Below are 10,924 nucleotides of genomic sequence, written 5' to 3'. Positions count from 1 at the left end.
ATTTTTGGGAAAAGGACAAAAGTGGTTGGTAGGGTGGTACAACTAGATAAGATCAATCATTTGGATAAGGACAAAGTAGTTCGATCGATCGAAGAATGATGTTGGATCGATCAAACTTTTAAGATTTCTGAAAATATCATCATGGCTCTGATCCATCTTGAAGTACTGAGATCGATCATGTTGGATCGATCGAACTTTGATCTGAGATCGATCGAAGATGTTGATTTCCACCTTTTTCTTCCTTTTGCTTCCATTTGGCTCCTTTCTTTGATTCATCCCAGAATTGCTTCATTTTTGCTCTTTTTTGGCTGAGTTAGCTTATTTTTGGGGTAAGTACCTGAAAATGAAAATAATACGAAATCAATCTAAAACGGTAAAATAAGATAGATAAAGGTATTAGAATGCCTAAGCTTAAGGGGTTTAAATACGCACTTTTCAACGCTCATCAATATATTTGTGTGGATGAATCAGTTGGAAATGATATTTTTTGGGACATGGTTGGTATTGTTTAAATGAGGAAAGGGCATTGTGGGTATTATATATATATATATATATATATGGTGGGTATGTGGAATGAGATATTTTAGGGACAAGTTAAGTATAGCATTGAAAGTGGACGGGCAAAAAAGTAAACTAGGTTAAATTTCTAGTCACCCACATGGTGACACTTGGTACCATGTGGACCAAGGGTTCAAATGATGGATCAATTCATCATCTCCTTTTCCTCACTCTTGGCAGAACACACTTTCTCTTTACAAAAATTCTTTTTCTCTCTACATTTTTGTACACAAGCTTGCAATCCAATTTTGGGGGGTTTAGGGTGAGATTCGTGACGAAGGCAAGAAGAAGAAATTGTTCTACTTGACGAGGGCTATCTTTTGAGACGATCTTGCTAGGGTTTGGTGGAGCTCGAATTTAGGGATTTCCTAAGGCCTTGTTTGGCTAGCTTCCTTGAGGTAGGGGGTTTAACCCATTATGTTTTGCCTTCTTTTTGAGTTCTATGTCTTGATTTCATGAAAAACATGATCTATGTGCTTATGTGATGTTGATTATGTATTTAAATGAAAATTGTTTAGAAACATGCTATGTGTATAAGTATTTTTTTGAGATTTTGTTTGTGAAAATGTTAAGTATGTGTTTATGTGATAAAAACATGTTCAAGGATGATGTTGGTTGTATTATATACATACTTGGTTGCAAAGCTGTTTAAAGAGCATACTTTGTTTTAAATTATTTTTTGTGAGATTACATATATATACATGATGGTGAGGAGTATGTATGGCGAAATTGATAGAGTTGCAAACATGTATGTGTTGATTTCGTTCATGCATGATTTTATTCATGGCATGGGCATGGTAAGGGAAGTGAGATGAAATTATTTTATAAATTGTGTAGAAATGGTTTTTGTGAAAAAAATCGAGTTTCGCGAGCCCGGGGCTAATTCAACTTAGAGGGAGCACGTGCCGGATATTAGACGTGAAAAAAGTTAATACTAGGCCCAAATGGTTGCCTGATGTGGAACCAGGGATAGTTATCAATCCCGTCTCGGTAAAGTCGATTAGCAATTTTCGGTGTGTGTTGTGTTGGGCCGGGACTATTGTCGAAAAGGCATTGCATTTTATGGAGTATTAGCATATATGATAATGTTTGATTATGTGATGATGATGATATTTTAAAATGAATGGTGTGGATTATGATTTTGAGAATTCCCCAAGTATGATCCCGACTTCTTTTTCCCATTCTTTGGTTGTTGGCTCAAGGGAGTCCAAAGCCGGTGTTTTAGGCATTTCCTACTGAGCTGTTGAGCTCACCCCTTATTTATTATTTTCAGGACATGGCAAGGACGTTGTAGAAGATGCACCCCCGTAAGCTTAGAAGTAGAGTGATGGACTTTTGACATCTTTTGTATTAGATTGGTATAAACAATGATTGTATGTGAATGACTGTATTCTTTTGTGAGCTTTAAGTGAATCATTTGTAATCATGGCATTGGAGGCCTTATTATTTTGTAAAATTATTCATTTGGTTTAAATCGTTTTATTTTTGTGATATGTACGAATTAAATGATGAAGGTTTAAAAATCCTTAAATGACGATTCATGTTCATGTTGGAGATTTAATGCGTTGTTGGTGAATTAGATGATGTCGTGGGATTTAATTTCACGTTCACACACGTTAGTGACGTTGGAACAGGGCAAAAGGGCGTGTTTTCATTGATCATGTAGTTTTTAGGCACTATCTAACCGATTAGATGACCTTGCAGTAGTGTTGTAACCGTTTAGTCATTTATCATTGCACACGAATCCCTGAAGTGTGTGCACAGATGAGCAAGTGTGAGTACAAATGGGGCAAGTGTGCGTACAGTTTGGGTTTTAGGTTTTTGCACAGTCACTAGAATGTCATATTATCGATAGGATGACCAAAGTGTGCGCACATATGGTCATTTGTGCGTATAGATCCACCATATGTGCACACAAATGGTCCAATTATCACTATTTGAACCCAACTTTCTGTATAATTATATATTTGACCCTAGATTTCAGTCAAAGTACAGAATGACCCAAGAAAATGACAAAATTACCCCTGAAGGGTATGAATTTTATATTTTTACCAATAAATGACTATTTTGCCCCTGAGGGCTTTTATATCACTATTTGACCACGGTAAAGGTTTATTTTACCCTTTTGGGTTCTATATAATTAATTGACCACATATGATGACTATTATACCCTTATGAACCTTATAAGCATTAGAATGACGTGGAATGACCTTGAGACCCCCGGATCTCATTTTAATCATTGGATGACTTTAGTAAATGGCGATTTTACTCTTAGTAGACCTTAAAGTATTAAAATAATGTGAAATGACCATAGTACCATTGTGTGACCTCGGATTTGGGTAAGGACCTGGTTAGAGACCCAGATCTTCGGGTTTGGGTCGTTATAAGTTTATTTTCCTAATTAACATGGATCACATATTTCATTCTTAGGTATTTTCAATTTAGGCAAACCTCAAACAAGATCATTATTAGATAAATTCACCAAATCATTAAAATTCACATGACCAAGTCTTTCTATGCAATGAAATTATTTCATCAATAACTGTAGAAAAATACATAAGTGAAGGATCTTAATAAACAACATAGCAATTATCAGAAATTCTAATTCCTTTCAAGACACATTCACCTTTTTCATTAGTTACAAAACATCATTATTGAGTAAAATTGACTTGAAAATCGTTATTATAGATTTAACTAATACTCAACAAATTAGCAGCTAAATCTTTAACATATAGAACGTTTTTTAACTCCACAATTCCTGAAAATTTGATTTTACCTTTACCATTTACACTAGAAGCATTACCATCACCAAAAGTAACGGTTCCAACTAAGCATTCCTTAAAAGTGGTAAATAATGTTCTATCCCCCGTCATATGCCTAGAGCAACCACTATCAAAGTACTAATCACATGGACCTAGTGCTCTAAGTGCAATGTGTATAGCAAGGTATTTAAAATTATCTTTCTTTACCCAAACAATTTTAGATTCATTATGCAATGATTTCCCTGTTGTATTAGGCAAAGTGTCATAAGGCTCAGAAAGCCTAATCGTTCTCTTTTTCTTATTTGAACTCTCTAAATTTTTCAAATTCTTCTCAAGTTTAATTTTTCTCTTCTGATACTTATACTTGATATGATATTTTTCTCCACAAAAATGGCATGCTGAAATAAGTTTGGGAGAACTAGTAATAACAGAAGGTTTGGTTTCAACTTTCACAAAAACTTCGTTAAATTTTTAAAAATACAAATCCTTTGAAGTTGAAGCCAATTCTTTGTTACTACTAGTGTTCTTAACTACTCCTTTCAACTTATCAATTTTTTAAGTATCTGTGTCAAATTTCTAAAAAGACTGTTTTGATTTAACAAACTCACTACTTAAATTATCAATTTTAAGTTCAAGTGATTTATTAAACCTATTTACCTATTCAAGTTCTTTTTCTAGAAAATCAACCTTATGAAGAAGATTCAATTTTTTTTGGCCAAGTTCTTCGAAATTTTTATTAGAGACAAAAACTTCTAACTTATAAATATCTCTATCAAGTTCCGTAAGTTTCAACTTCTCCAACAAATTTCAAAATCCTTTTTAAACTTAGACCATACCATTCAATATGCATGCTTGTGACAAAATAAAAAACAAGAAGTATAGGCAACACATCAACAGGAGATGAATTATCAAACATGATGCAAAAATCACAACAAATCAACAAGTATGATCTACTCAATATGTCGAGTAATTAAATCCTTAAACGACCTAGATGAGATTATTAGGTCAACTTGCCCAATTTTTGTGATTGATTACTTTACCTAATCAATATAATCATTTAAACATCTACAATCACAAAGATAAATACTGAAAATTAAAGCAAATAAAGGTAAAGAGATGACATAAGGATTTTAGCGAGGAAACCAATTGGAAAACCTCGAGGATTTTTGCGCTGTTCTGAGCGTAAAAAGATCCACTATGTATTAAGCAAAGTACACTGCGTGAACTTATATACAATACTCTTTATATTTAGGAAAGTAATGTCGAGGGGGATGGGCTAAGCCCATAAGGGAGTCACCTATGGAAGTAACCTGTCCTTTGTGATTGGAGATCCCATGAAAAAGGTTCAACGGGTAGTAAAATTCCGTACCGCATGAACTAATATACAATACTCTTTATATTTAGGAGGTTTCTTACGAAGATTCTCGCCTACCCATCCCTATGGCACAGTGTTCTTTAATGTGACGTTAGGAAGGGTTTTACCCTGAATGAATTCGAGGCAGGCATACTCTCGCAGGGTATAGGTCACATGTACCTTTGGAGGATTCACCTAAGTGAGAGCGTCGTGGGACCGCGACTTTGGGAATTGGGTTGTTCCCGAGAGCTCTCATGAGAAGTAAGATATTAGCGCATGGTCATCAGTAGCGCTAACCCGCGTACAAAGTCGATAGTCAATAATATGTGTGTGACATGTTGAAGTTTGGTTCAAAGGGGTTGAGTTCAAAACATTATCGATCATATTTCTCAAATGGAGACTGTCAACACTAAGTGCAAGTTCAAGTCCGGAAGACTCCTGCACCCATTGCATAGTATTAAGAGTTGCCCTATTATATTATTTTTTTTCTCTTTTTGTCTTAGAGCACGTGTATTGGCCCCATAACACACGCACCATTCAAGTCAGGAGTACGGTTTGAAAGCGAGACCTCAAGGACTTATCTCCCGGATCCCCTATTATATTATATTTATATATATTTTCTATGATTTGATTTTTATCAAATAGGTGGGGACTGTTACTCCTATTTAATAAAAATTATATTATTCAATTATTTGTGTTCTTTAAATTCTAAATTCAGTGTTATATCTATTTTGTTCAAATTGATATATTATTCATTCTAATGAAAGCAATGCGATTTATATTGATGTAATACTTATTGGTGTATTATTCATGTTCATTCTAATCGTTGTACTACACATGTTATTGAAAGAATTGTTAGTACCTATTGATGTGTTATTTAAGTATGATCTTGTATATTGTTGTCCCTTGTAATATTATTGTAGTATCAATTAAATTGATGTATAATTTCGAGTGTTCTTATTAATACGTGCAATTTCCCCAACAGTCTAAAATCGTATGGCCTTCCTACGTGCAGGTGATAGCGGTCCAATACAGCTCCAAGATACAACCCATATCTGTCGGTGGTCTTCTCCTGACATGTCCGAAGAGAGTCAAGTTTGTACCAGCCTTGCTTTCAAAATTGTCCCCAAAACACAATATAAAATACTCTCTTAAGTATAGTGATCTCTCAACAAAACTTAAGAATGAGGGAGATAGAGTGATTTTTCTTAAAAATACTTCTCACACCCAAATTATCACACTCAAGTATATTCCCTCATAGAATGGTAGAAAAACTCCTTTTTATAGAGTTAAAACTTTTAACATTTTATATCATCAATATAGTATTTAAAATAATAATAACAATGGGAGTAAATAATATAATAATAATAATTAAATAATAATAATAAAATATAATAATGATACTTTGATAATATTTATAATTTTTGTTAAATAGTACTAACAAAAAATTGGATAAATTCAGGCGTACTTGAAGGAGAAGCCTCGAAAGGGTGAGAAGTTCGTTTTTGTCAAAATTTTAAATAAGAAATTGCAAATAAATAAACTTGGATTGAAAGATTTTTTGAATTTTTTTTAATGTTATAGATCATTTTTACCATGAAATTATACAACAAAACAAAGCAGATAGTAATATGGTTCCACAAATTTGGTATTGCAACCCTTTTTATACTAGCATACAATAGTCCAATTAAATTTGTATCTCTTTCTCTGCGGCTCACCAAGAAAGGATTCGGAAGCCATCATCTTTATTATACGAATGCTATACTAGAGAACATCAAATCGAATGGATGCTTTGAGGCAAATTTAGTGTATTCCATTACAAAAGAAGTGTGTTTTTGTTATCAATGTTGATTTAGGCATTCAAAATGATGAAGCAAGAAAAAAAAAATGTAAAGCTGTGAGCTAACAATGGGGAGTTTGTCCCACATCAAATTCAGATAGAAAATTAAATGGGTATATAAGTGTTCGGTCCGAAAGGTGGGACAAACATCCACCCCTTACACCTTGTCATATAGACAAAAGCGAGTCCTTCCTTTATTTAAGAAGACCAATAATAATAATAATAATAATAACTATATATTCCTCCTCTTATTTGCATTGTAATGGTTTTGTGGATAGCACTTCTTTATAATAGTTTTATGAACCAATTATGTTAACTGGACTAGTTCAAAATAAGCTTAATGATATTTGGGCTCAGTTTAAATTTTCTAGCCAACCCCTTTTTCGGCTGGGTTTCAATTTACTAGCCATAAACCCTGTTTTGGCTGGCTTTTGAACTGAATTTTCGATCAAACTTCAAAGTCTAATTCATATCAATTCGACTACAATCTAAAAGGCAAAAATAAAACAAGAACAAAACCTGAAGGCAGCAAAAATATTGCCAAATTCAATTTCAAATCTGGATATATCAAATGACAAAAATAATAATAATAAAAATAAAACTTAGTTACAGTTATAAAATTTTTTATATTTTTATTTTTTACATTGTTAGATAATGTAGAAATTTTCGTCATTTTGTGCAAATAAAGAAAGTTTATTTATATATTATAACAAGTTTACTTGTCTGTTATTTACATAATATATAGTCAATTAATATGATAATACATTATGAATAAATTATCTATATTCAATAAATAAACACTTGGAATTTGGAAGACACTCTCGCTTTAAATTATTTATTTAATTTTTAATTTCATTAATATGTAGTAATTTTGTGATATACTTGTTATATATTGTATAATCTTTATAAATTAATACTCTACAAATAATAATATCTTTTAAATAATAAATTACATTGGTCCCGGCTTGAACCAATTTACTAAATTAATAATTTTGTTAAATTTATAAGATAATACATTTCAGATTTTCCCTTAATAGATTTCTATAGGCCCCATTTATTATATAAAATAATAATTTGGTAAGAAATACATATAGGACTGACTATAATACATTGCATGTACTTGATTAAACGAGTACAATCCATTGAATTTTACTTTATTAAATAATAAGTTCAATACATTTAATCTTTGACTGATTAAATGTATTTTTAATTGATCTGATGAGCACAATGCATTGAGTGCCTGTTTGGGGCTTCGTGGGACTTTCAAATGGGCTTCCAAACCTATCTTATACTCTAGTAAATATTATTCATTCGCCACTGCAAACCACATATTCGTAATCACGTGTCCCACATGTCTGTTGAACATAGTCAAAATCATGTGTCCAACGTATGTACTATCGAACTCTTATCAGACACCACAATGATAGAGTATCGCTGGCCTAATTTAGGCCAATCCTTTGTACTGGACCACCAGCCACACACCATGATTGTGAGTTTTTATTTTAAGGGCGTACAGTACCACATAGATGAGAAACAGCTAATGTTTTGGGGGCACATGGATTATTGGCCACAACAAAAATAATTAGCAACATCTAATGCAGCCAAAATATTAGATTGAGATCGACAGCCCGACTTCTGAAAAAGTAAAAATGATGTAATGAGTTGATAGAGATATGAGGTAATGAATTGATCGACCGACCACCTTTTGAAATAACTAGATATGATGTAATGAGTTAATGTCCCACAGTTTGAGTGTATTTTGCCACGTTTTAAGTATTGCTTGTTATATACCAACATGTTAAACAAAATTCGACAATCAACCTGATGCACAATAATTAAAATGTGAAAATTTACACCCAAACTGTATAACGTTAATCTTATTTTATTTCCCATCAATTAAACGTCATGTGCAATATTCACAGAGATGCTTTCGATTCTAGTTGATATGCTTTCCAATCCACCATTATTTTGGAATGGATGGCCCTTACTTGAATGCATTCCATGGCTGAAATGCATTGAGCCCACCATTACCATCGGAATTAATGGTAGGTGCAAAATTCAAATGAGAATCATCATAATGAAATCTTTGGAAGCAGACCTAATTTTAAACATCATTATTCTAGTTGATATGCTTTCCAATCCACCATTATTTTGGAATGGATGGCCCTTACTTGAATGCATTCCATGGCTGAAATGCATTGAGCCCACTATTACCATTGGAATGGTACGTGCAAAATTCAAATGAGAATCATCATAATGAAATCTTTGGAAGACCTAATTTAATTTAAATGAACAAAGTAAACTACTGACATTGACAAAAGTTACTAAAAGAGAGAATCAATAATCAATTTATTAGAAAGAAATTAAAATGATAGGCATTAGTGACGGAAGAACAATAGTTGCCTTGTTATGTGTCCAGATAAATTGAATACTTTACATTAAAATAAAGATATCACTAAAATGGAATATGATAAGAAAAAATAAGGACTAATAAAAAAAGGGTAAATTATCTCCCTTGATATTTGGGCAAATTAAATACAAATAAAGCGTTTGACTTTTATTACTTTGACCTTCCTAAAAAGTGTGAAATATCTTTTTATACCCTTATATATCTAATTTAATAAAAAAAATTGTCAAACCAAAAAATTCTATTGCCCTTTTATTTACCTCCCATCTTGAAAAAAATAAAATAAAAATAAACATAATCAAAGCCTAAAAATAAACTTAATCAAATGTCATTTACAAAAAATATATATATTTTTGTAAAATTTAATAATATAAAATTGATAAGAAAATTGGTACTTTGCATATTAATTGCATTTCATTATATTTTTGTCATTTCGTGTCAAAATATAAGGTTATTGATGTTTCTTAACACAAAGAAATGGCAATTTAGTCATTTTTAAATTTTAATTAACGGTAAGGGGTGTCGTTGAGCACATGCGCTAAATCTTAAAAGAGGTCAAAGTAATAAGGCTCAAACGCTTTATTTATGTGTAATTAGCCCAAACCTCATAAGAGGTTGCTGTAATTTAGCCAATAAAAAAAATATAGGGCTATTTGATTCAATTTTTTAAATAAAGTTATCAAAAACTCAAAAAACAAAAAATTATTTTAAAGAAACTATAAAAGAAGAAGTTATTTGCAAACAAATACTATTTTTAACTAAGTTTTCATAAAACAATTACAGAAACTATCAACCAACCGATCAATGCTTCGAAGAGCCCCTCTCATATGTTTCATGATTGCAGAGAAATTTCACAAGAATATTGCAAAAGAACCCGTGACATCGCCGACGAATTGCTCAAAGGGTTATCTTTAAGATTGGGATTGGAATAAAACTACATAAATAAAGAAATGGAGCTTGAATTTGGCTCACAGCTTCTGCTTGCTAATCTTTACCCACCCTGCCCACAGCCAGAGGTAGCTATGGGGTCGTCTCCTCACTCGGACCATGGCCTACTAACCCTACTAGTACAAAATTAGGAAAATGGCCTTCAAGTGTTACACAATCACAAATGGGTTCCAATTAAACCGCTAGCCATTTCTATTCTTGTCAACATTGGTGACCATATGGAGGTGCATGAACATCTCTTTAGCTTTGTTTAATAAAAAGGAAAATGATAAGTAGTATGTCCAACTCTCGAACTTATCTGATTCTTTTTATGTGAGTGGGGTGATATCCTTGTGATTGATGATATCATCTCCACTCACATAAATGCAACTGGATTAGTCCGTTAGTTGAAATCTATAACAAAACTCAAACAAGAATTATGTAAAGACCATTTTTTTTTTAGGAAAATGAAAAGGGAAATTAAGAATTTGCCACTAACAATGAACTGCTTTCATATTTCAGATACTGACTAATGGAAAATACAAGTGTGTGTTACATAGAACTGTGGTTAACAACAGAGCAACTAGAATATCCAAAGGAACAATACTTGGACCACCACTTGAGAGAATCGTAAGCCCTTTCAAGGCCTTGGTGGATACTGAAATCAGTCCAGCTGCATACTGTGGAATCAAATATAGGGAGTACATAGAGCTTCAGCAAAGCTATGAACTCAATGGTAAATCTTGCTTGGATCGAATCCGAGTTGATGTAAGTTTGTGATGCTCTCTTTGTATGTGTGTGTATTTTTTTTGGTTAGGTAAATACTTACGCACTTAAAAATGCCCATCGTAGAAGAAATTGTGATATGAAAGATGAATATCCAGAACTATTAGTCCGGGTCAATCACTAGTTGACATGAACGTAAATATGTTAGTTATATTCTTTTTTTTACTTGCGTATTAACTAGTGATTGTAGGGACTAATGGTCTCGTAGCCATGTACTTAGTAATAATTTCCTCCTATTATAGGACTTGAATTTGTCACATTTCCATTCAAATGAGAGATATACCAACTGA

The 10,924-nt window shown here is 32.5% G+C and overlaps 1 pseudogene; it reads left to right on the top strand.

The window, feature by feature from the left end:
• Positions 1-5,670: 5,670 nt before the first annotated feature.
• LOC132277685 (2-oxoglutarate-dependent dioxygenase 19-like) lies at positions 5,671-10,628 on the top strand (annotated as a pseudogene).
• Positions 10,629-10,924: the final 296 nt, after the last annotated feature.

This window comes from Cornus florida, unplaced genomic scaffold (assembly GCF_030987335.1).
Source record: "Cornus florida cultivar Cherokee Brave unplaced genomic scaffold, ASM3098733v1 CherokeeBrave_3.0.0_Hap2_Chr10, whole genome shotgun sequence".
In the NCBI taxonomy this organism is placed as follows: domain Eukaryota; kingdom Viridiplantae; phylum Streptophyta; class Magnoliopsida; order Cornales; family Cornaceae; genus Cornus; species Cornus florida.
The sequence above is the reverse complement of the archived record's forward strand: the minus strand, read 5'-3'. Positions and strand labels throughout refer to the sequence as shown.